The 26,827-nt window shown below is 50.1% G+C and overlaps 1 long non-coding RNA gene across 1 annotated transcript; it reads right to left on the reverse strand.

Moving 5' to 3' along the window:
• Positions 1-1,822: 1,822 nt before the first annotated feature.
• On the reverse strand, positions 1,823-26,220 carry LOC309863420. The gene is made up of 10 exons (XR_014311023.1): positions 26,117-26,220; positions 22,408-22,472; positions 22,252-22,317; positions 21,063-21,877; positions 19,637-19,724; positions 18,058-18,255; positions 13,242-13,356; positions 8,873-9,222; positions 7,169-7,474; positions 1,823-2,403 (listed from the first exon to the last, which is right to left on the reverse strand). It is a non-coding gene; the product is annotated as an uncharacterized lncRNA (long non-coding RNA).
• Positions 26,221-26,827: the final 607 nt, after the last annotated feature.

Raw genomic sequence — 26,827 nt, forward strand, 5'->3', positions numbered from 1 at the left:
CAAACCTCCTGAGCCGCAGGAGGACTCAGGTCACACCCTGCGTCTGCTCTGTGCTGCGCCGACTTCTGCCCACACCCATATGGTATCACCCACTTTCCCCTCTGGTCTCACCCACCAGGACCAGGCAGAGCCCAGAGGTGTCGTTGGCTATTTGGATGAGAGCCACCTCTCCCACATGTATTGGAGCTTCTGCTATCTGTCCTCTGTCACCTGTGGGCCAGCTGGGAGCCACAGAGCCCTGAGCCTGTAACTGCTGTTGCTGTGGACACAGTGGGGTGGTCGCAGGGGGTGCAGGGCAGCGACACATGTCACTGGAACCAAAGGAGGGCTTCAGCCATTCCCTAAACATGTTGACATCTCAATTCTCAGCCTAGATGCCAACTGGCCTTTCCAACTGGGCTGGACAAAATAAACGACATATCTGGAAGCCTGCTTCTGCTCCCTCACTAATCCTTCACTCCTCGGGGTTGTGTTAAAATCTTAAGAAGTAGAACACTGCTGCTGGCACTAAAAACCTCACCCAGCAGAGCAGATGAGGAATAAGAAGAAAAGCCATTAAACAAACAGACCAAAAAGTGATGTCTTCCTCTTAGGTGGTTAGCACTGTAAGCAGGACTCTAATGTTCAGGCCGATAACCCCAACACGGGACTGGAAGCTACAGACAACCAGATGATGGGCCCCAAAGAGACTAACCAGGCAGCAGGACCTCGACTGCCCATTCTTACCAATCAAGCCATGGGACCGTCTGCAAATACACTCTCACTCTGGTCACTCACGCTAGATCTCAGGACTAAAGGCCACCCCAAATCCCCCACCCTCTTTCAAGACTCTAAGCCTCCATCTAGAAGACCCTTCTCTTCCTTCACCTGGGCTTATGCCCATAAGCTCAATGCCAGCCTGTCGGTGAAATCTCTCCTAACCTACCCAGCCTTGAACTTCCATCACGATCGATTTTCGCCCACCCTTACCATCTCCTCTTTTGAGCATAGCTATCTGATAGCACTTAACACATTCTGTTACACTTAGTTCCTTTAAAAATCAGACTCCTGGAAGATTGCAAATTTTTTTCTAGACAAAGAATGGTATTGTATGAACCCCACGCCTGTCTCATAGTAGCTGCTCAGTGAACGGTCCAGGGAGTGACAGCATAAAAGACTGTTATAATTACAAAGTAGAGTTGATCTTTGAACAAGGCAGGGATCAGGGGCACTGCCTCCCCTCAAAGACAAACATCTGCATATAATTTTTGACTCCCCAAAACCCTAACCACTAATAGTCTATTGTTGACCATAAGCCTTACCAATGACAGTTGATCTACACGTATCTGTGTGTTATATGTGTTACCTACTGTATTCTTACAATAAAGGGAGCCAAAGGAGGAAAATGTTATTAAGAAAATCATAAGGAAATCATTTACAGCACTCTACTATATTTACTGAAAAAAGTCTGCATGTAAGTGGACCCATACAGTTCAAACCCATGTTGGTCCAGGGCCAACTGTACCTTATGCCCTCTCCCAGCATCACCCCGATGGGAAAGAACAAATACCATTATCCCCATTTTATAGATGAGAGCAAGTCTCATTCACTCTCACTCATTGTGTACAAGCTTCAGTCCAGGGCCGAGCTTCTCAACTGTAACGTGCACCCTGTGGCCGAACGCAGATTTGGTCTGTCTGGCGTGGAGCCCAAGATTCTGCATTTCTAACAAGCTTCCCGGTGGTGCCCAGGCTGCTGGTGCGAGAGCCTTACTTGAGTCTCACCTACGCAGCAGCGTGGAGGCTAAGAGAGAAAAAAAAAAAAAAATCCAATTTGCTTGAATGAGCAGGAACTAGAGTCTTCTTTATTATTTTTTTTAATAATTTTTTTTTTTTTGACAGAGAGAAACTAGGCAGAGAGGCAGACAGAGAGGAGGAAGCAGGCTCCCTGCGGAGCAGAGAGCCCTATGCGGGGCTCGATCCCAGGACCCTGGATCATGACCCGAGCCGAAGGCAGAGGCTTTAACCCACTGAGCCACCCAGGCGCCCTTAGAGTTTTCTTTAAAAGCTTGGGAAGGAGAAAGGACTGAAGGCATTATGCCCATTTTACAGCTAGGGAAGTCAAGGGCTGGAGAGAAGACATGACTTCTCCAAGGTCTAATCCAACCCTCGGACACTGGTTCTGTGCTGCACACCAGGAAGCTTCAGAGATGAAGTCACCAGATCCCTCCCTCAGGGAGATGACAGGGGAGTTGCCCATGCTCAGGGGACTCCAACGCCAAGCCGACTGAGAGAAGAGCCACAAGTCCAGAAGCGGGCGAACACGTGCCAGCCAGATTTTACTCCCCAAACGTGCCACATCTTTGTTTTTCACCCACAGCCCAATTAGACGGCGGATGGGGGTCTTCTTCCATCAACCCAATCCCTTTAAAAGAAAGAAAGAAGGAAAAAAAAAATAGTGGCTTTAGGATTTTTCTTTTAAGCCCTGAACCTCTTCAGTGGAAAGTGCTGCCCTTCCGACCTGTTGATGTAATTGCCATAATTGAAGATTCCAGGACCCCATGTGGGTGGACAGGGCCCCATTCATCCATCGGGTCAGCGCAGTGTAAACCTGCTGAGTCCTTCAGATGCCCCGGCCCTCCGCCTCCCCCTCCCACCCCCCTTCAGCCCTGCAGGCTGGGCTCCCTGCGACGCCAGGGCAGCCAGGCCCAGGCTGCTCCCTCTCTCGCTCTGGGAACCGTGCCTAATTAAGGGGTCTGTTCTCATCTCCATGGGGCCCGACTTAAGGCCTCCTGACAGTAATGAGAGCCACACGTGTGGGGGTGGGGGACGCAAAGGCCAGCCCCCCTGCTGTCTTAGCACCCTATTAAACAGCAAGTCACATACGCGCACGCGCACGTACATTGCAATTCTGCAGTAATCACCATCCTATCTTTAGAGCTCCCGGAGCTGCTCCAATTCTGAAAGAGGAAGGAACCCAAGAGAAGAAATAACTTGCCCAAGGGCACAGGGTGACGCGGGACTCAGGTGTCCGGTTGCATCTGGCAGCACAGACTTTCCCTTTGGGAAGGTGGGGCATGCTACTGCAGCCCCAGGGGAGCAGATATGAGGGAGGAGGGGGAGGAGACAGACTCCCAGCTGGACATTCTGGAGCAGCCAGTTTCAGAGGGCTGGCCAACAGCAGAGCAGAAAGGAGAAGTTAGCTGGGGCTGGGGCTGTTGGCGGCTTCGAGACACCCTTTGATCCCCCCCCCCACACACACAAAGGCAACCTCAGAGTGGGACATTCCCGGCTGCAGGTGGATCGGTGCCTAATCCGGGTCCTCCTGGTGTGAAAAGGAGCCAGTCTTGGTAGCCCTCTCTTGCAGTCTTTGTGTCCGGGTCTAAGCTCCTCCCCTCCCCCTCCCCCACACCCTATCTCCAACCCCTTCTCCCCTTGGAGCCTGAGAGCACCCAAACGCGGGGCTCTGCAACCCATTCTTTCTGTCTCCCTAGCAGGGGGATCTTGCCCAGCACCCAGCACATAGTTGGTTCTCGGTAAATATTCATGAAATATAATAAACGTGGATGTTTGCTCCAACTCTAAATCATGTTAGTGCTTTGATATGGGCTGAAAATCATGTGGAACAAACGTCAGAGATATTGGCTCATTAATAAAGACAGTGAATGAAAGGGACTGAATATTTCAGCTCTGTCTAACTCCAACTCCATGGCACAGCAGTGAATCACAAGAAAAAAAGCCGACAACTTCCTGGGTACTAACAATAGAATCTGGAGACCCAAAGTTCTTCCCCAAGCCCCCTCACCACATCTCTCCTCCCATATTCCCCCTTTCCACCTCCCAAGCCTCTGTGATTACTAGCTATGGACTGATGGGTCCTACCACTTGTATCACGTGACACTCCTGCTCAAAAGTCTTCAATGGCTCCCTATTTCCTCTGTATGAAATCTGCACTGGACCTCCTCAGTCTGGCTCAGCCTTAACTCAATACCATAATTTTCCATTGCTCTGTAGAACACTTTCTTCCCTTTTAGGTGGGTTTTAGGTGGGTTGGTCCCCTCCCCCAGCCCAGAGAGTGTAGGACAGAGGGTGGGGTAAAGATGAAATTCGGGGCCAGAAGACCCAGGTATGAGTCCCAGATCCACCACTGGAACTCTCCGAGCCGAGTTTCCCATGGTTAAAACAGGGATGGTGATAATATGCAATCGTGGGCTTGGTGTGAAGATGAGGGGGTATAATGGATGTTAAAATACTTTACAAACTGTAAAGGGCTAAAAGAATGACAATTGTTCATATCTACTCACGAGTATTCCCACCTCCAACCCTGCCTTTGATCTCATGATTCTTGGGCTCAGTCCCACCTAGCTCAGGGCCTGTCACCTGTAGAGAATTGTCCCCCTGACTTGAGTTCTTGCTGGAGTCCTAGCTCTTTAAGGCCTCACCCCCAGAGCGTCTTGATTTGTTCTCTATCTTGCACATGTTAGCCTTAGAACTCCACGCATTTGGTTATTTACTCCTATGTAATATCATACAAAAATTTAGGTTGCTTACAATTAAAAAACAAATATGCTTATGATAGCAAAGCTCAAGAAACAAATAGAGGGAAAAATCCCAAACATCACGGGGGAAAGAAAGGGACAATTATGTCAGCCAGGTTAGCTGGCTACTGCAGTTAAGTACCCTTGGGAATAAACCTCATCTTCTCTTCTTCACCCTTCTGTGGAAGAGGGACTTGTGCACAGCAGCCCACAAAAGGGGAGGGTTGGAGTGGAACTTTTCCAGCTAATGTGACTGGTGAGCACACACTCACCAAAAGGTGGTCACTGAATCCAGGGGCACTGTGATGCAGTCCCTGCCTTTTGCACTCTGGTCTCACGCCTGTTCTCTGGCCCACTGAAGACTTCTGTCCTTGGCCACCTGCACAGGGACTCACCGCTCGCTGCCCACCACCACCACCAATCAGGATAGCCGCCATTCTCTGCTGCTCCCACTCTCTTGGCTTTCTAGAAGCTAGCTCACAATCTTTCCTTGCAGCAGCTTAAACACGTGGGCTCAGGGTCTGCTTGGCAGAACAGGCAGATCCCACAGTCTAGCACAGGGAAGAAGCTGGAGGTCTCACCTCACTCCCTGATACAGGGGTTAGAGAGGACCTGAAGATTTGGAAGCTTACCTACTCATCAATTACCCTGATACCTGATGTGCCTTTGGCTAGTGGTGGTTGAGCCTGTTCTCCTTCTCCCTGAAAGAGGAGGAGAAGCAGTTTCAGAGACCTTTACTTCCCACAAGCATCAAGGGGAACTCTGAGCTCTTGAGAGCCAAGGTATCATTATTTGACACACAAATGGAAAGAGAAAGAGTTAATATGTCCTGATACAAGGGACACTGAGTGGCCCAATGGCTGGGGTTCTCAATGACGGTTTGCAGAAGATGCAAAAAGGAACTTTTATCTTTTGTAATGACACAAAAGAAAAGCTAGGGTCATGTTTAATTTACAGTTCAACGTAAAGGAGCTAAACTCATGTAATGCAAACCTATTTCTTTGTGTTGACTCTATCAAATACAAGGACAGGGTTAAACTCATTCTCATTCTTGACCATGTGTTCAGCAAGAGGCAAACAGCAGATAATTTAGAATTAAACTCATCTACGCCCATATACTGCAGAAATAAAACTGGCATGACCCTTTGATAAAAAAAAAAAAAAAAATTTGGCAATGTGTTCTTAGGTGCGAAGTTGGAGAATGTCTGTTTTAGGATGTGTTAGGCCAGTACATAAAACAGAATGTTCCCCATGAGATCTGGAGCCAGTGCACAGTCAAGCAAATATGGAAGTCTGACCTTGGGAGAGAGGCCCAGAGCTCCATGTAGTTATAAATTCATTTATAACTGCAACCTAGAATTGACCAAAGGATAGCCTATGACATCTTTCTGTCAAATGCAAGGCTTGGGTCTTATGTGTGCCATAACCAATTTTGTCTCAAAACATTTGGTAATCTGGGGCAGCTGGGTGGCTCAGTCAGTTAAGCATCTGCCTTTCGGCTCAGATCATGATCCCAGGATCCTGGGATGAGCCCCATATCAGCTTCTTGCTCAGCAGGGAGCCTGCTTCTCCCACGGCTCCTCCCCGCAGCTTGGGCAGGAATGCGCAGACTCCCTTTCTCAAATAAATAAATAAAATCTTAAAAAAAAAAAAAGTTTGGGAATCTGTTTTCTATTGATGTTCCTCTCTGTCTTTCCTAAGGAAAACTTTCATATAAGGAATCTGAAATGAAAATTCCAAGGAGATTACTGGGGTGAACTCTGTCACTTGCCCGGCCACCTCCCTCTTGAGGAGGACTGACACCTCTTGGAGGTTCCTTTCGTGGAACACCTGCAATAGCTCTTGCTTAAGTGTCCAGGTCATCCTCAGCTCAGGAGAGCAGGCCCCGCTTCCCTGGGGGCCGTTGATCTGTCTCTTGGTCCCCAGAACTTTCTCAGCCCCCTGGACAGACTTCCCCTTAGGCACAAGTCACACTAGCATCACTAACTGTGGCCGTGTCTTCATTTCCCCAACACATCACACAGTGCACAACCTGTAATGAACGAATTCAGAAAATGTCCATGTAATGAATGAATAAGAGAATGAATGAGCAAATGCATGAATTTACTGTCACCACAGAATAATTATATAATTCAGTTTCCCCCAGTTCTTCAGAACCAAACTTGAGGAGACCACGACTTGCTGTTGGAGACCGTTCCCTATCCTCCTGGGGTTTGTGGGCATCTGTCAGAGACACTGACTGGGAAGCCAGCAGTTCCACAGATACAACCTAAAGGAGGCCCCCAGTCATCCGCTGAGACCTGGGGAAGATGGTTTTCCCCACCGAAGATTTGTGGATCGAAGATACCCACAATTATTGCTGCTGTGGTACCTATGCTGGAAAAATGGCACTGGAAACCTCTCTTTCGGGCAGCAAAGCCCTGGTCAGCCAGGACAGATTTGGGGGAGTGGTGGGGGTAGCTGGTGATGGTTTGGTCTTCTCCACACCTATGGAGGGGGCTAGAAATCCAGGTTGGGAGATTAATGGTGGATTTTGAATTAAAATACAGTAAGCCCTTCATTCCTTTCAACTTCCATCTTCTGGGAAAGACCCCCTCCCACTCCTGCAAGACTGCTATAGGCCTAGTCGGAACCAAAGGGGCTGCCATTCACCTGAGCACAGCGAGAATCCTCAAGTTGGGTGTGTAGAACAGCACGATGCGGGCGGGGCTTGTTGGAAGGCGTCACTGACGGAAGCTGGAGAAAGCCCGCGCCAGAAGACCAGCTGGGGCTGTGAAGTCATCTGGCCCAACAGGTAGGCAGCTTTGTTTTCTCAGCCCTGACATTCAATGCCCCGCCAGTTACTCAATAACCCGACATGAGGTGGGTCCCACAAATTCCTGAATCTCCTTGGCGATGGAGGAGGGAGGGCCGTGCTTGCTTGATCAAGGGCACCCGGGAGAAGCCAGAGCCGGTAACCTGCTCCCAGGAAGAGAGGGCCAATGAAACAAAACTCAGGAAGCATATTCAGAAGCAAGGAGTACCACTTCTGCAGAGGTGTGAACAGTGATTCTGTGCCCCTGCTTTAAACCAGGCAAGCACGCGGAGCTCCTAGAGAGGAAAGTGAAACTCATCCCCAGGCCCCACTTGCATTCAACCTTTCAAGTCAAATGAGTAGCCGATTCTCAGCAAATTTGCCTCAAAAAAAGATGAGGACTAGGACGAGCTAGGACTGGAGTTTTTGGTTTGTTTGGGAGGGAAGTCGCTTGCTTTTTGATTTGTCTATTTTACTTTCCAATAAATACACACATATGACCCAATATACAAAGATTTTAGAGCTTTAAATACATGAAGCATTTGGATAAGAGATTGTAATTAATGCTACAAAACAGTAAATTCAAGTCAAACAGGTTCCTATGAACATTTCATAGAGGTTAAAGGAAAAAGGGGTTGTAGATTTTTCCTTTTAAGCATAACTTTGAGGGTAGAGGGATATAGTCCTTCCTTAGAGCCACCCTCACAAAGTACTACAGACTGGGTGTCTTAAGACAACAGAAATTAGGGGCACCAGGGTGGCTCCGTCAGTTAAGCATCTGCCTTCAGCTCAGGTTATGATCCCAGAGTCCTGGGATCAAGTCCCGCATCAGGCTCCCTGCTCAGTGGGGAGCCTGCCTCTCCCTCTCCCTCAACTGCTGCTCCCCTGCTTGTGTGCACTCTCTCTCTCCCTCTCTCTCTGATGAATAAATAAAATCTTTGAAAAAAAAAAAAAAAGACAACAGAAACAAATTGCCTCACAGTTCTGGGAGCTGTAAGTCTGAGATCAAGAAGTCAGCAGAGCCCCGCTCCCTCTGAAATCTAGAGGGGAGAATCCTGGCCTGCCTCCCCTAGCTTCTGGCGCCTACCGGCGTTCCTTCGCACCGCTCGGCTTCTGCGTGCATCCCTCATCTCTGCCTGCATCGTCACATGACTATCGGTCCCCTGTGTGTCTGTGTGTCTCCTTTTCTTCTCGCGAGGACACCAGTCCCCCTGGATTAAGGGCCCACCCTACTCTATCCATCATGACCTCATTTTAGCAAATTACATCTGCAAACCTCTCGCAATGCATATTTCCAAAAAAGGTCCCATTCTGAAGTACTAGGGGTTAGGACTTGGATACCTTTTTTAAGGGGACACAGGTGAACCCATACCATGGGATGACCCGCACAGGCCATAACCATCCCAGCTCATAAAAGGAACACACAGAGCTCACAGCATTCACAAAGCTCCAGTCAGTCCCGGGAAGGCCCTTCGAGATGGGGACATCTGTGATTCCTCCCACAGAGGCGAACAAGCCATTCATTCACCAATCCTTTCAGCAAACAGTTACTAAGCACCTACTCGATGTCCTACGTGTGCTGGCTGTGGGAGAGGGATGTGAGACGAGGTACCGGGTATGGGGAGTAAGGCACAGTGGAGATCTCAAGTCTTTGGTTCCACTGGCGGGCTGGGGACTGTGTGAGCAGTGCGGGTGGGGGGGGGGCTCTCCCAGGCAGCCTTTACGGCAAGCCCCACATGCTCCAAATCATCTGCGGACTTGGCTTGCGATGACCCTTGAGAAAGAGAAAAAGAGGGATCCAAGGGGTTAACACAGAACGTGCTACACAGCAGGGGAGACAAAAGTCCAAAAGCCAGGGAGGCATCAGGGAAGAATCTTATGATTTTCTCCGTTGGAAAGGAATTCTGAGTCTCTAAGTTGGTGGTTTTCAAACTTAAACACAAAACCAGTGGAATACTTTCTTTGAACAAAATTGTGTGAGGACCATGGAATGTGTGAACAGGCAAAAGCCAAGCTGTTCTGGTAGAAGGATCTGAGAGCTTACAGGGACCACTCCCGCCCAGCATCACCTCCACGTTCAGACCCTGCACTGCCTGGGGAGGAAACACCTCCCAAGGCATTGGGTGAAAACCAATGTCTTATGACTGCTGATGGGGAAACCGAGGCCCAGAGAAGGATGCAGGAACACCGCCCGCAGGGACATACACATAAGTCTACGGCACAGGCAAAACTAGAACCCGGATCCTTCTCTGACTTCCAGGACAAAGCCTTTGTGTACTGCCTCATGCCCTTAGCACAGATTAGACAAAAAGATCAAGTTTCACACTCTGGTCTCCCTTCTCATCCAGACAGACCCTCCTTTCCTACAGCTTCCCTCCTGGTCCCCATGCTGCATATTTCCACAAGGCCATAATCAGCTCCAGCCCCTGTGGGCAGGAGAAGGTGCTGAGACCCAGAGAGGGAGTTCTCTAAGGAGAACTGGGTACTAATGAGCTTCTATGAGTGAATTCAAGACCTCTAAGGTCAAGTCTTACCTCTGCCACTTACTCCAAGGGACTTCGGACCGATTTCTTGATTACTTGTGAGGCTGTCTGACCTCTAGAAATTGGGGGTTTACACAACATTTATTCAACAAACCCTCACTGAGCACCTATTCCGTGCCAGGTGCAGTGTAGAGCTGTGGTAAATTTTGCCCCCGCCCACTGCACAGGCTGTGGTGAGGAACAGACCAGCAGGAATGTGAACTCGACTCATCAGTGGTGGTGTCATATAAATGTTGTTTCCACTTTAAGACTCCTACAGAGTGGGGGGCGCCTGGGTGGCTCAGTGGGTTAAAGCTTCTGCCTTCGGCTCCGGTCAGGATCCCAGGGTTCTGGGATCGAGCCCCGCATCGGGCTTTCTGCTTAGAGGGGAGCCTGCTTCCTCCTCTCTCTCTGCCTGCCTCTCTGCCTACTTGTCATCTCTGTCAAATAAATAAATAAAATCTTAAAAAAAAAAAAAAAAGACTTCTACAGGGTGGGAGACATGTGTTTCTTTTCTTTTTCTTTTTTCTTTTTTTTTTGTTTTTAAGATTTCATTTATTTGTCAGAGAGAGGGCATCAGTAGGGGCATGGCAGGCAGAGGGAGAAGCAGGCTCCCAGCTGATCAAGGAGCCCGATGTGGGGCTTGATCCCAGGACCCTGGGATCATGACCAGAGCTGAAGGCAGATGCCTAACCAACTGAGCCACCCAGGCGTCCCAAGACATGTAGTTTTTTCGGCATGTCCCTTACTCTGCCACACTTCATTCCCTCATTTTACATGATTGGAGCTTGTGTTTTTCAAGATTTTTCCATCACACCAACTCATTTTGAAGGCTGAGTTGGCACCCAAAAAACCATGATCCATGTAAAGCGGCATTCTTCAATTTCCCTTAAAGAAATGTAAATGGCAGGGCACCTGGGTGGCTCAGTCGATTAAACGTCTGCCTTTGATCTGAGGCCCTGGGATCCAGTCCCTTAGAATTAAGAGGACGAAGATTTTCCTAGAGTGTATTTTACCCAATAGCCTCCCAAATGAGAAACATCTTCTCTGATCCTCTCCTGACGACCGTGAATGACCCGAGGTTGTACCTTTACTCTCCTCCAGTTCCTGGCAGGAGGACCCTTCGGGCCAGTGGATCCTGTGCATCTTCCAGCAGCCAGGGCCTGTTGCACCAGTTACAGAAAAGGGAGCGGGCGATGCGGGTGTCCCCCGCCACCCTCATGCTAACAGCCGGGGCCAAGTGGAATATTTTCATTCAGCCTTTCTCCCCCTTTCTTTTTCCTTTTAATCTTCTTCTAGTGATAAAAGCTGAAGAAAATTGAAATTGGCAGCTCTGTGGTCTTCACTCAATGGGAAAAGTACTAGAGATCATGTGAAGCACACTTTTGAAAACTTAGAAAAAAATCTAATCTTGCCTCAATAAAAATGACATCATGTCACTGTAAGCGGCAGGGGGGAAAGGCTTGAAGGTTGCTGGCAGTGGCCCAGCAGAGTTCAGGGGTTCTGTCGGCTGTGCTGAATTCCCACGGGAAAGGTGGCCAAGAGTGCTGCCTCTCAGGTGAGCCTCTGAGGCATGGGAGGAGTGGGGAGGAATGAGAAAGCCCCCCGAAACCTCACTGTCATCGCTCACATTGCTGTGATCACGGTGCAGAGGCTGGCTTCCCCTGACACCCCCCACCTGCCTTTCTTCCCAACGTAGCTTTGCGGGAGAGAGGATCTCAATGACAGCAGACCTCCCCGTGAGGGCACAGATCCAGAGCCACAGAGGGCAGTGCCAAATGCCCCAGTTCCACTCTAGCATGGGGTTTTTGCAAACTTATCCTTAGGGGGCCTGAACCAAAGATGATAATAGAAATGACAGGTTAGCTGACCCTGCGCATGGAAGCCACCTTAGCCCTGGGAAGGACATTGCTGGGGGCTGGGTTCCATGGTGCCTCAGTTTACCTTCAATGGGTCAGCACTTTCTATTACCAGCCATTGACTGTTCATTAGCCATCCCTGCATTGGTGAGTAAGAGTGGCTGTCCTCAAGACAGGACTTGGGGGCTGGGGCCACAGATGGAAGGGTGACTTTTCAGGATCTACCCTTTTCTGCTGCTTGAAGTTTTTAAACGTATGCATTTTTTAAAGTGAAATTGATCACCAGATAAAGAGAAATCCATTCATAGCAAATGAAACCTCAGTGACATCTACCTCTCCCTGGACCCCTCACCTGACTTCTCAAACTATTTTTTTTTTTTTTTTACAGCACCCCTCTAAGGGTATGGGGTAGCCCAACGAGAGCAAATCTGGAATTTCCATTTGACTTGTAGAGTTAGGCAGAGGGAGAGGCAGAGACATTATTTTTATATTAAAGGAAATATGAATATACGTGGAGTATAAGGCAAAATGTACTTACGTGATTAAGAAGAAACATAATCGTTTCATTCTGAACGTATGCCATACACTGACAGATCAGCTAACAGGCTGCTGAGGCACCTGGGGCAGTCCTGGCGTCTAAGGGGCCCTCACACTACAGGCATATTTGTGGTCTCTGTCTCCTGGGGCCGCACACGTGAAGCGGACCTGGTTAGTGTCCCCCACTGACAGGGAAGTGTTCAGAGAGTGGGGCTGGGGGCAGCAGAACTGCATCCTTAGAAGATGGGAAGGATCTTGAGAAGATGGCAGGTGATAGGTAGAACAGAACAGAAGCTTGGCCCCGGGGCAGAGCGAGGCGTGTGGTGCAGTACAGAGAGATACAAGGTGGACCTAGGTGACAGAAGGCTCCCAGGAGAAGCCACAGTGCCTGGACTCTTTCAGACATGTGCCTGAAGCCCCACTTCGATGCTGGGGAGGAAGGATATGCCCCCTGGGGGATCTGGAGGTAGCTTGAAGCTGCTGGCCACAAGAAAGCCCCTTCCTGGCAGTGGTGGTTCTATCTTTCAAATATATCCACAGTACAACCACCTCCTGGATGAATGTGATGGTTTCCTCCCTGTGGGCTCCTTGCCTCCTGCTGTGCCCACCACAGGGCAGCCGCTAAAGCACTCTTTTAGGAACAGGTGTGACCCCTCTGTTCAAAACCTTGCCAAGGCTCTGGCTTCCTCAGAGCCACAGCCAGGCCATGAGGACCGCCCCAAGCCCACCGCATCTGGTCTGCCACTCTCTGCTTCCTCTTCCCTCTCTCCCCTTTGCATTCTGCTCACTTTGTACAAGCCACACTTTCCTAGGGCCCATCACTAGGCATGGTCCTGCCTCAGGGCCTTTGCACTTGCAGTTTCTCCTCTTTAGACCCCATATTCACGTACTGGTTCCCTCCCCTGCTACAAGTCTTCCCTCAGAGGCCTTTCCTGACCATGTGATTTAAACCTGCTACTCCCAGCACTTCCCCCTCCTTCCCTACTTGACTTCTCTCTATAGTACTAATATACTACCTACCCCACTCCATTTATTTTGCTTGTCCATCTCTCCAGTTTAAATGTAGGCTTCAAAAGAGTATGGATTCCTTATTTCTGCTTTATCACCTGCAACATCATGTAATTCCTCCTTAAGCAGCATTCCAGTGGATAAATGTAAAAATGAGGGAGATCAAAAATCGCTATTAGATTATGACAGCAGTAATTGCCGCAGGCAAGATTCTTTGATGGATCCTAAATCTGGTGGGCAGAACGGTTAGCAGAAACAGCATATTTGCAGAAACCTTGAAGTATCACCCCCCAAACATTCAGGGACTAGGAAGGGGGAAAGTGTAACGTTACAGTGGACACCCCTGGCAGAAACCGTCTTACCCTCATAATCATGCTTAACAGCAACAGGGAAATAAAACAGCACATGTCATCCCTTCCCTGTTGCTCTGGGAAGGGTACACCACCTCTGCTATGTGTTCCCCAAAAGTGCAGCTCCCTGACCTCATCATGCGAAAACAGCACACAGACCGCAGGAGGAGAGTTTATGAAAACAGCTGGTTGGTATTCCCAAAAGCATCATGAAAACAAGGACGGACTTCAGAACTGTCACAGAGAGGAGACTGAGGTCACCTGCCTCAGTCTTGAGGCAGACAACTCAAGGCACCTGGAATTCTGGATGGGGTCCCGGAAAAAAAACAAAAACAACAACAACTAGAAAAAAAAATTGATGAAATTGGAAGGAAGTCTGTCGTGTAGAGCACTGGACCAAGATTATTTGCTCAGTTCGATGACGCTGGGGAAGCTGGTGAAAGGGTATGAGAGCTCCCTAACTAGTTGCAACTTTTCTCTAAGTCTAAAATTATCTTTAAAAAAAAAAAAAGTAAAGGGTAATTAGGGGCAAATGTAGCAATCTTTTTTTCACTCAACTATAGGCTTCAGGGCAGAAAGAAGGGAAAATAAGTCTAGGACCTCTTATTGCAAGTGGAGCTGTAGAAGAATTAGCTGTTTGGGTAACAAACCAGGTGTCATCAAGGGGCTCCTCCTTGGCCATCCCGGTCCAGTCTGTCACCGAGGCCTGTTGTGTCCCTCCATCTGTCGAATCCACCCTCTCAGGGAAATAGCTCCCCTAAAGAACCATCCAGAAACTCCCTTCTTTTTTTTTTTTCTTTTTTTTTTTTAAGATTTTATTCATTTGTTTGACAGAGAGAGATCACATGTAGGCAGACAGGCAGGCAGAGAGAGAGAGAGGAGGAAGCAGGCTCCCTGCTGAGCAGGGAGCCCGATTCGGGACTTGATCCCAGGACCCTGAGTTCATGACCTGAGCCGAAGGCAGCGGCTTAACCCACTAAGCCACCCAGGTGCCCCAGAAACTCCCTTCAAAACAACTGACATGGAGGGACCACACAGTTGGGAAGACAAGGGATACGTGCAACTGGAAAATAAGAGGAAAAGTTGCCTCAATCCTATCAGCGAGTGAAAGGAAAAGTCTTTAAAACTCAAATGCCTCATCTTGGTCATTTGACGTGGTCTTGATTCTGGGAGAGAAATCGGTGGGCCCCACACGGGGTATCAAAGACTGAGATCCCCTGTTATCTCCAGTTTCTGCTCAAAGAATTCAACATATTTGGGTGGTTTTTTTTTTTTTCAATCTCCCCCCTTCGTTTATTGTCTCAGAGTAAACACTTGTGATTCATAAATGCCTCAAGAGTGAATCAGTATTCTCCTGTTCAAACCAGCAGAGGCCACATCAAACAATAGCCCACAAGGTATTATTAATCATTAAATAGGCACATAGGAGAACACTCAGGCAAGGGACCCAGTTTTCTTTTCTTTCTTGTCTTTTTTTTAAGAAAATAACAAAGAGCAAACCTTGACTTTGACCTATTCGGTGGGGGAAAAAAGTGTTTTGGTTTTGGGTTTTTTTTTTTTTTCTTTCCATAAAAGACTTAGTCAAATACAAGACTAAAAGGGCAAGTATTTCAGGTGGGGAAAAAGCTCCTTCCTTTGGGGTCTTCCTTCTGCCATTAAACAAGGGCCTGGATTTCAAATTACGGCACTTGCTTTCTTGTATTCCCATGCCCAGGAGAAACGGATATTGTCAGCCACAGTCGGGAGGTACAAGAGTGGCTGGTGGCATGGCTACTCCAGCCCACAGCCTGGTGCAGACCAGAAGGTGGGGAGGCTCAAGGCATGTCTGTTCTATGGAAGGGAGACCAAGACCCATCACACATCCTGTAAGCAACCATCCAACTATGACAGGGCCTCCTCTGACCCTCCCTTCTAGATACGCTGAACAAGGTTCTCTAGGCTCAACAATGGGGCTCCTTCCTTTACGGAAGGTAGATCAATGGCATCACCTTCCAGAGACATAGAAGTGCTAAGACATCAATGACTAAGAATGGTGTTCCTTCTTAGGGAGTATCTCTGATAAAAAGACATCTGACTAGCTGGAGGAACGACGTAGCCCATGTCACCACAGGCCACAGAACCAGGATGGCCACGAGTCCCAAATTAGGCCGGGTGTCCTGACATGATTGGGAACAACACTATCTTTTACTCTCAGAAGTGACCGAGTCGGGACCACGAATTAGACAGTCATCGACAAGAACCTGCTCGGGCAGGAAAGGCCTCAGACGCTCATGTCTCCACCAATCGTACTTCACGTAATGGTAGCTGGATCTAGCGAGGGCCTGCCTGAGTGTGCTCCTGCACATTCAAGTGACCGTTGGCAGCTCTTCCCATACCTCCCTGAGGGGCCGGGCCATCCCACACACCTGCGCGCCAGGCCCACGAAGATGCCCTTGCCTGCATCCAGAACTCTCCCTTCTGTGGGCCTGAGGCTCATCACAATTATTCAGAGCAGGGTTACTTGTGTGGAGGAGACCCTCTTCTCTGGAAAAGGAGAAGGAGTCAGATGTGTGTGTATGTGTGTGGGTGTGTATGTGTGTGGGGGGTATATTTTTTTTTGAGAGAGAAAAAGCCACTGTGTGTGCATGCTCGAGAGCCACGGTGTGGCCAGGGGAGGGACAGAGGGAGAGGAGAAGAAAGAATCTTAAGCAGGCTCCATGCCCAGCATGGAGCCCAGCACCTCTCAGGACCCTGAGCTCATAACCCGAGCAGAAATCAAGAGTCAGACGCTCAACCAACTGAGCCACCCAGGCGCCCCGGGAGCCAGATAATTTTTTAGGTTTCTACTGGTCCCCCCAGCCTATGAAGCATGCATGAAAGATTGGCTGAAGCCTTGGCTTTGTCAAATAGTCATGGACCAATTTACCACAGTGGCTGCCCATCCATTTCTTTGAAAATGTTAACTAACATCTTGTGATTTCTTTTTCTGATAAATGAGGCTACCTACCTTACATACTGATACACAGACAGCACTGAGAGAAGCGGCAGAAAACTTAACACTGTATTTGTGACATGCCGGGCCCTGTTCTAAGCACAATACGTATTAGTCCTCATGGAGTCCTATAAGCACTGGGACTATCTCCCCATTAAACAGGGAAGGAAACTGAGGTACAGAAGACTGAGGTCCCATAGCTAGAAAGCAAACAAGCTTGAACATGAACCGAGGCCGTCTGACTCTGTCGTCCTTGCGTTCTAACCCCACGGCCATCATTTTCCCTGAATATATACAGAGATCTGTGTGAAACATTCCTAACAGAAATAATCACCAGGTCAATCACAGCTGTAAAACACTTGAAGTGCCTATTTAAATACGAGGCCATTTCACCTAAACTTTAAGGGGCCCCTTTATCAATATCATCAGCATCGTAAAGCAACAGGTGTGTTGGGGTGTGCTATAAAAACCGGCGTTTTCTTGTGTTGTATTTACACTTATTAAACCCAGCGTGTCTGCACACGATGACACCGTCCTTCCTGGTTACACAGAAAGTTCCATGAGGGCCTGGCATGAACAGAGCATGAGGGCCAGGGAGGAGGTCAGCGGGGCTCCTTCCTCTGACCGTTTGCAGGCTCCTGGTCCACCTGAGTGACTGCCCATCAGCTTTTCCTTTCCCAGGTGACCCCCTTCTTAATTTCTCTTACAGTTTTCCAAAAGGAACAGTGATCTCCCCGCCCGCCTTTCCTTTCCTCTTCCCATCTGCTGTCCAGCGGTGGAACCCGGCTACCTGCACCTTACTGATTAACTGTACATCGATCCGGCAGACTGTGATTACAGTGGAACGGTTTGGGAGCTCAGTATCTCACTTCTTCCCACGCACCTTACCCTGGGAATTGCTTTGTACTTTCATATTGCCATGTGGTGGTGTGCCTTTAATAACCATCAATAAAGATAGGCCTGGGAAAATACGGACAACCACGGACTCCTCCAAATTCACCTGAATGCAACAGAGTAGAGCTGTCTGTAGGGGATAGCCCGGCTGGCCAGAGGTGGCCACCAGGAGCAGCCAAAGGCAACCGACCTCTTAGATTGCACAACCAAGAAAATTTTGGAAAAAATACGCGGATCTTTTGAGGGTTTCACCCAATTGCCGATAAAACCTATTTCCTTAAGTCAAAGCTCATTCGTGTATTTCTTCTCCAAAGATCTGGGGATGCCAGATACTATATGGAATTTCGGAGCTTATTTTTTTATTATTATTATTTTATTTTTTCTAATCAGAGAAGCGATAGATGTGAAAAAAGTGGAAGGCAAAGGGGAAATTTTTATATTGTTAGTCTCACCACTGCACAGATGACCAGCATTCACACAGCAGCAGGGATAGAAGTGATCTGCTGAAAGAGGCGTGTGGGTCTGCCTTACACATAGTAGGTCCTCAAGAATCGTCATGAACTGAATGCAGTGAAATAGGCCACTGGAAATCCTTGGCTACATTACCTCAGCACCATTAACACAGGTCCACGTGTCTCAAAGAAAACAAGCTGACACTCGATCCTTCTGTCCAGATAACAAGAAGTCCTAGACACCAAGTCTAGGTCTGTCCCAAGTGCCAGGTGAAGAGGGGGACTTGTGACCGAGGACAAGGAGGTCAAATACTTGAACGTGAGTGCTGGCTCCGTCCATGGCCATGGAGGGCTAGAGAGAGAAAGGCCACAGTTGGAGACATGCCGGATAAACCCACACACCTTGGCAACCTCCTCCAGGAGCCGGCAATGCTCCGGGACTTTACCAGGACTTTACCAAGAGACCTCCATTGTTTAGGCAAGCAGCACTACCCACCATCGTGTTGCAACAGAGCTCGCCCTCACTGGCTCCCTCACTGGCTCGCTCCTCACTGGCTTCTGCCTCACAGAACGCCTCACACAGAGGAGGGCAGAGCGTGCCCCGAATGCACTGTATGTGGGCAACTGCCCACAAGTGGTTAGGGAGCTGGGGTTGAGCACTCGGTCCTCAGTCCTTTCCTAGAACGGCGAGGATTTTATGCACTTGCCTTCCCCTTCGTTCTGAAGGGGCAGCCACCTCGACATTGGGACCATGACCCTCAGACCAACCATGGCACAGAATGCAGGGTCCCCGTAGCCCCCCGATTCCCTGCAACCACCCCAAACAATCCCACGGCCTTTTCCAGTCTGTGGCATTTTATGTTATGCCTACAGCAATACAAACTAGCACAGAACGAACTATCTAATGGGGAAAGTGATGCAGGTGCCGGAGCTTTCTAAGGGCCCCCTCACTCAGAGCCCCTGTCTCCCTGTAGGTAGTACTGTCTGCTGAAGGAAGCCTCAGCCCAGGGGAGACTATGGCCATTGCCTTTCCTGTATCCTTTCCAGAACCCGCTCAGTCGTCTTCTTGCTAGGTGGGATTCCTTCCCCTTTCTTCTCCTGCACTGGGCTTCCCATCACAAGAGAGTACACTTCCTCCTTGCTTCCCCCCAACACACACACTCTCAAAGACGTGTCCTCCAGATCACCACTATTCTATACCAAGCTGACAGACATCTCTCTTCTCCTCTCTGTTCCATTTTTCTGGAAACTCTATTTTTGCCCATGGCTGAGAAAGAAAAGTTAATTCTCCCCTGGCTGCTAAGCTCCCTGCCCTGCCTTGTCTCTCTAGAGGTACTGTTTTCCAGAAAGCTTACCTGTCCTATATCCTGTGCCCCCTACTGCCCATAGCCTGACCAAATGTCTCCTGCACTGACAACTTGAATTTTCTCTTCCTCCCTGAGCCTCCCACCATAGCCTTCTAGATCATAAAACCATATATGAGGACAAAATGTTATAATGGACTAGAAAGTGCCCTGTCCTCTACCAAGCAGGGCACAGTGACCACCAGCTCTGTGGATGAGACTGGACGGCCCAAGCCGTGCTGGAAACCACCAGAGTCTTAAGCCGTGGCCACAGCAGCTGCCTAAACCATCTTCTCTTGTTCCCTAAGCCTGATCTCTAAAAGGAAAAATAGATATTTCACATGCGAATGCCATCCATCAACCACTTGGAAAATCCATTCTGTTTCTCACCTCTCCCTCTGCTATATGTGACGTCAGCCAGCAGCTCAATGGCTTTGGGCTCCAGCATTATCCCAACTTCTCTGGTCCCCATAAAAGCCTAGTATTGATAAAGCACAGATTCAGGGCCTGGACATATTCTCTCCCTGCCCCCCTTCCCATCTTCCTTTTAGAGCACTAATGAGGGAAACAGGTTGGCAATTGAAGGAAAGGAAGGATGGTGTGTGGCTTGGCTTGCTTTGGCTGACAGAGAGGCAGGCCGACTTACTCTGTGTGGCCCCTGTAAGTGGCTTCCCAGCTCCTGGAACTCAGAAATCAAGATCCTTTCTTTTCCAGAGGTTACAGAGTGATGGGCAAATCCCAAACAAAATCCCATTCTGCAGCAAGCCTGGAATTTACCCATTCTCTGGGTGGGCATAGCCTGTCACGCTACCAAATCACTCGCCAGCAGGTAGTTCAGGTTCCCGATTGGAAAATCCATCTTTGGTGGATTTTAGCCACTTGCTGTAAATGATATGTCAAGATGTTTTTAGCGAGATATGGCGAGGTGGGTTTCTAGACTGGTGGGTGGAAAATCTAAGCCTAATTCTGGCTTTGCTATTTCCTCTTGGAGAGGCTGCTGAACTTGGGGCAAGTCACTTCTCTCAGGCTCAGTTATACCCCCTCTCAGGTCCCCTCCCCAGCCTCCCCTGACCCTTCTCCTGTAAGTAGAGAAATGACGGGAGAATAATAATGATGGAGATTTTAATTTAAAAATGTTGGAACATTCGCCTCATATCATTTTCAGGCATTAAGTTTTATCCTAATCGTTTTCCGGACTAACTCAGGGTTTGGGTGGGTTTTTTTTTATTGTTTTTTTGTTTTGTTTTGTTTAAGCAATTTGATCTGATGTCACAACTGAAGCAGCCATCAAGAAGCCAAATAAAATGCATGTCCTGGGTTTAAAGGGGCTAGGCTTCACCCCGCCTTCTTGAGCCTTCCAGATACATCCCTCCCCCGCACCCACAGGTACTGGTCCCTGTGCGGTTCTGAACCTTTCACAAGCAGAGATGCAGTTAGCAACCCTATGCTCCCCGGGCAATGCCCTTCTCATCCCTGGGCTTGCAGGTTTGCCTCACTGCAGTGCTGTTCAGAGGGTAAAGGTCAGCTAAAAGCAAGTTTAGAGCCTTTCCACTGCAATGCTGCTGCTGCCGATGACTGGGTCAAATGTGGGAGGTAAGGCATTCCAGAGTGCACTGCCCCACCCCCACTCCCCAACCCGGTTTGGAAAAGGGTTTCTTGGCAACCATCCTTTTTCAGGGCCCATCAAAAAAGTGCACATTTCCCTGGTCTCACTGGCTTGGTCAAGTTTTGTAAGGGAGGTGGGGAGTGGGGAGCAGAAAGCATTACAGACTGCTATTAGCCAAAGTCAAATTTTCTGCCTTCACCCTGTTTGCACCTCGAGGTCCCCGCTTGGCTAGAAACCAATCAGACAGTTTTGTTGGGAAGTAGCAGCTTATTCTTTATCAAAGATGGAATGCAGACTTGCAGTTGTTTCTAATGCCTCTTCATGGCCACCAGGACTCTTGTTCCAAGCATTCCTGAGTCCCGTTCTCTTGATGAACACTTGGCTTTCTTGACTATCCTTTTCTCCATCCAAAAACTGGGTGCAGAGCGGCTCAAGTGTTGCAGAATTTGAAACAAAAAAAAAAAAAGTTCTGGAAATTCAAAGTCTTTTTGTTAATGTGTCTATTTTAAATCCGGGCTTTGGTGGTGAGCACAACTCTAATAAAACCCCACCCTGAATTTCCCACGGGCCACAGCACTGTGGTGGGGTGGAAAGAGTTCGGAGCTGGCTGTCGGCTCCCCCTCTGGCTCTGTGTTGCTGGAGGCCCTTAAGTCAGTCCCTTGCCCCTCTGGAATTTAGACTACCAACTTGTAAATGGAGATTGCCTAAATCCGTTTCCTCCACCTTCCTGGGTCCCAAGAAGCTTTGACATTCTACTGAAAGCTATGGACCCTTCTCTGGGGTGGGGGTGGGGGTGGGGGGAATGATGCAGCTATTGATTTATTTATTCATTCAAAAAGTATATATTCAGCAACTGCCAAATATGCACGTAGACTTAACTTTGAATTCCATTTCAGGATTTTTTTGTTGTGTTGTTCCTCGGAAGAGCGGGCGGGGGGCGGACATTCTTCCGTGAAACTTCCAGTGAGAAATCCTGGTTGTGAATTCTGCCATGATGAGCATCTATGGGCTCTTATCTAGAAGGACTACAATCATGATTCCAGCAAAGGATCATAAAACTACCGGTCAGGCGGATGCGAGAAAATGTAGGCAGGGAGGCCTGTCATTCTGCAAGTGATCTCTGGCTCCCCAACCCTTCCCCCCACCCCCGCCAGGCTCACGCGCCGGCAAACACGCGTGCACCGCCCCACCGTCGGCGGCAACGTGCTGTTTCTGGGCACTCAGACTGCGGGGAGCTGGCTGCGGCTCCGGGGAGACAACAAACATCTCTTCTATCCCGGGCTTTATTTTTCTCACGGTCTCTGAAAAGGCTGCGATCAGGTGATATGTGTGGGACTGCTCCCTGTACAGGTGCGCAGCAGGTCCTGGGGGAGGAGAAATCCGCCCCATGTGTACTTACTCAAGGCTCTTTCAATAGCTCTCCCAGGATAGCTCTTGGCCGTGCAGCTACCTCGGCTCTGGCAGGCTGCAGGGAATCCGAGTGTGAGAAAGTCAGTCAAGCGGAGGGAAACGGGGTGGGGGTGGGGGGGAGACTTCAAGTCCTCAGGCAAAATACCTTTTTTCTTCTCTCCCTCTGTCTTTTCTGTAGCTTTAAGCCAAACCCACAAGCCATTCTGATACCTAGGGACAAAGGGGAATCTCACTAGAGGTGCAGTTATTTGTTTTATGGTTTAAAGCAAACAGGTAATGTCAGAAGACAGAGAAAATCAGCCTTCATGGGCCAGAAAGCCGGACAGGAATAAAGGGAGCAGCCCCCAGTCCTATTTATCCGGGTTGATACAGTAGGAAAGATTCCTTGTGTTCTGCTGGTTTCACAGTGGGATCAAAGAAGTGACCTCTGTTGATGAACAGGGTGCAATTTTCCCTTTGCTTTGGGGGGTTGGAGGACTGAAAAATAAAGGTCGTCCTATCTAAGCGGGATGGGGGTGGGGGGCTTCCAATCCCTAAAGTCTTTTCTTGAATGTAGGAGCTTAGGTCCGCATTTGAGAAGGGCTGGAAAGAGTGTCAGCTTGGTCCTATTTTCTTTGACCAGGATAAGTAAGGATACTGAAAAGTAGTGTATAAGTACCTTCGCAAAGAAATTTTCTTCTTGAATGGTTAGGGAAGAGGGCCAGAGATTTCGGGGGTTTGGGTTTTTTGTTTGTTTGTCTGTTCAGCCCAGAGACAAATTCATGGCACATTTCTGGTTACTTGACTGACCCCTCTGTCTCTCCAGAAATGTGTGTGTGTGTGTGTGTGTGTGTGTGTGTTTAAGTTATTTGCTCATTCTACCAGTCTAAGCATTCTAAAGTGGCAATAAAGAGTTGCTGATTAACTATTTGACCCATGAGAGCTGCCTCAGGTCCAGCAGTGAGACCCTAACCTGACTATAATCAGCATTCCCCATGCACCTTCAGGGTGCCAAATCCCGGGATGACAGAGGCAGAGACAAAAAAAAAACATTCAGGCTAGAAGGGACAGGGGGTGGCACACCCAGCTAGTTCATTAGGGCCAGACAGCAGACCACAATATCATAGCAGAACTTACTGGAGGAAGTCACAGGCTCTCACAGGCTTGGGGGAGGGTACCTGGAAGGGTTAACATGCTTCCCTGGGAAGGGTTTAGTTCCTTGGAAGAATCTGGGTCAGAGTATTTATGCAGTTTTTTAAAAGTCAGATGCTGAGTAGAGCATTTTAAGAAGCTTGCAAAGTTTGCATGGCAAGAAAGGAGGGTGACTTGGGAGGCTCATCACCTTTCACCAAGAGGATTTCAAATACACAGGAAGACTCCCCTTTTTCCTCCCCTGCCCCGAAAGCAACAGACAATTTTCTGTCATCACCACCTTTCCATCTGTTTAAAGTAAGAAAGAAAAGTTCTGTGCCATTGGCCCAGGGTGCAGGTCAACAAAGGAGACATTGTTCATCATTTCTTCAGAACATGATAGGGCACAGCCCACTCGGCAGTGTGTTAAGAAAACACACCAAAATCCCAGAGAGTAGCCGGAGGGGCAAGAGTGAGTAAACCAAGCCTGCAATGAGGTAAAGGTTTGGCTGCCGACGTGAGGGCTGTCCTGCAAGATGGAAATGACGCTTGGAAGGTAAATTCGGTCCGAGTCAAATGAGTCTTTAGTTAGACTCCACGTTGTCGGGAATGTGGCGTGAAAGGGTATACAGGTTTCTGTTGAACTTAGGTCACTGGACAGTGCGCAGTCAATGTCCAGGTGAGCTGGTTCTAGGCAGGTGCTTCCTGATGGCAGTCTATACCTGGCACTTAGGAACCTCCTTCACTGCTTGAATCCTCCCAGCTGGGCTCTCTGCTTCTAAATTCTGCAATCCACTCTCCACACTTTTGCCAGAGCCATCCTTCTAAAGGAGAACCTTGCTGTCCCTGCTCTATTCAAGAGCATTTCACAGCTCTCCATTGTCTGAAGATAAGGCTAAAGTCCTTTAGTGAGAAGTTTAAGGGTCTTGTGATTTGGCTGCAAGCCTCCTCCTTCAGTTTCTTCTTACATTCCTGCCTGTCATCCACCCTGGACTCCAGACCATGCTCTCTGAATCAGGACCTCAAGTTCCAGGCTGTAGGCCTTTAATGCCATGAGTACTCCCATTCCCCCCTGCCCCATGACTCCTATTTCCAGTGCCCCGATCCAACCTATTTTTAAGATACAAAGCACACACCATTTCCTCCCAGAAGTGTTCCAGGATACACCCATTTCTTAGTAATTTAACTATCCCAAACCTCCATAGCATTTTACTTCTATCTAGACACACAAATTTTTCTCTTGAACCGACTGGAGGAATACATTGGGAAACAGATGTCAGCTGCACTCCTGAGTCTAGTATCTGCTGTAGGCTTCTTGAGGGTAATAACCATTTCATTCATCCCTGCATTCCCCCCTCCCACCCCCGCATAGTCGGGCAAGAGTGTTGCCCATACAAGTGTGGTTTAGTGCTTCCTTTAGTTTCTCCTGATCGCTCACGCCATCATCTAAGCCCTAAGGGAGAGGAATAATGGAGGAATGCCCGGTCATCCATCAGAAAATCAGGGTCTGTCTGCCTCCAGTAGACTGTAAACTCCTTGCAGACTGCCACTGTATCTCTCATCTTGGTAATCCCAGGGTTTAACACAGTGTCTGGCACAGAGCGTGCTGTACAGAATGAAAGAACTAGAGGGGCTTGCCCAAGGTCACCCCGAGTCAGGAACCGCTGAATCTCATCCGGACGAGATCTGGTGGAACCATTTACAACATTATCTCAGTGGGGAGCTCGGAGGAAGGAAGGAATGAAGTGTCTGAGAAATGTGTGCCAGGCCTCTGGCGGCCTCCAAGCCTGGAGAAGGGCTGGGAGGCGGGGGGGGGGTTGGGGAGAAGCGCGACGTCAAACAAGACGCTGGGCTCCCGGGCTGCCCGGAGCCTCCCGAGCAGCGCGCCGAGCTCCCGGGTGGCGGGAAGGGTGGAGGGGGTGGGGGCGCGGGGGCCGGCGACCCACGCTGGCGGGCGGGAGGCAGCGGTGGCGGCCCGCCGGCCAGGGTAGTGCGCGTCGCCCGCCCTGCGCGGCAAATCCCCCAGGGAGGCCGCCGCCAGAGCCCTGGCGCTCCCGGCCCGGCGCCCGCCACGTGGCACCCGGCGGCGGCGGCGGCGGCTCCTCCCGGCGCGCGGCCCGGCCAGCCGACAGCACGCAGCCGCCTGCGCCGCCCGCCTCCTCCCGGCCGCCCGCCGGCGGCTGCCTGGGCGCAGCGAGGGGGAGCTGCCCGGCCGCCCTGGACCCGGGGAAGGGGCGGGCGGCGCGAAGCCGCTTTAACCGCAGCCGCCGAGCGGAGGCAGGAGGCTGACCCGGCCGCTTCCTAAGTGCGGTCAGGCATCTCGTGACCGCGGCGGGCGCCGGGGGCCCCGCGAGGGGAGGGAGGGAGGGCCGGGGCAAGGAGCAAACAAGAATGCCCCCACCCCTCCCCCGGGCTGTTGCTAGTGAGGCTTTCGGCCGAGTTAAAACCCCAAGCCCGAAATCAGGGGTGGAGTGGGGGCTTGGAATAATTCCCTACTATCCACCCCAGGGCGTGCGCTCCCCGCCCGGAAGGGCTGACCTTGGCCGGGGAAAGGCGGGGGGCGGTGGTAAGCGCCGGGGCTCGGCTCCCAGCCCGCCGCCCCCTCGGATTCCTGGCCCGGCGGGGGCCGGAGGAGGGGGCCCGGGACACACACACACACCCCACACGCAGCGCGCGCCAATGAGCCCCGGCCAGGCGCAGGGGGCGGGGTTTTCCCAGGCTCGAGCACAGCAGCTGCTATTTACCTTCTTGGCTTCTCCCGGGGACCAAGAACCAGCCCCCGCGCTCCGCCGCCCGCCGCCGCCCCCCGCCTCCCTGCCCCCGGGGCGCGCGCACACACACTCACACACGCACGCACACACACATCCTCCCGGCCCGGCCGCAGCCGCGGCGGCAATAAAACATCCTGGCACGTGCTCCGGCTCCAGGCGCGCCCTCGCCGTCCGGCTGATGTCAAACTGCAGCTCGGCTGGTGTAGCTCTTAAAGGGCCCGCGCGCGCCGGGTGCAGAGGCGGCCCCGGCCGCCCGCGGGGCGAGAAGGAGGGGAGAGGCTGCTGCCCGGCGCACCACCTCAATAGGCCGCAGAACCCAGAATCTGTGGGTGGAAAGGAAAAGGATGGCGAGGGCGCGCGCGCGTCCCTGAGGCTTTGCCATCAAAGCCCCTCTTGTTCATCTTTCATTTGAAATTCCATTTCCTTTCTGCCCAGTTGGAAATTATTCTGATTGTTTCCTGGGGAAGCGCGGGATCCAAGGCCCCAATTCCAGAAGAGGAATGAGGGACGGGCGGGCGGGGGGGGGGCGCCGATTTTAAAACAACATCAACAAAAAACCCTTGCTCTGAAAATTCGTTAATGTAAGGTGGGAGGTATTTTTTTCCTTTTTCTGCATGTATATATATATATATATATATATATATATATATACACACACACACACATTGGCGTCCCTTTTCCGCA

Source organism: Mustela nivalis (genome assembly GCF_964662115.1).
Source record: "Mustela nivalis genome assembly, chromosome: 1".
Lineage (NCBI taxonomy): Eukaryota > Metazoa > Chordata > Mammalia > Carnivora > Mustelidae > Mustela > Mustela nivalis.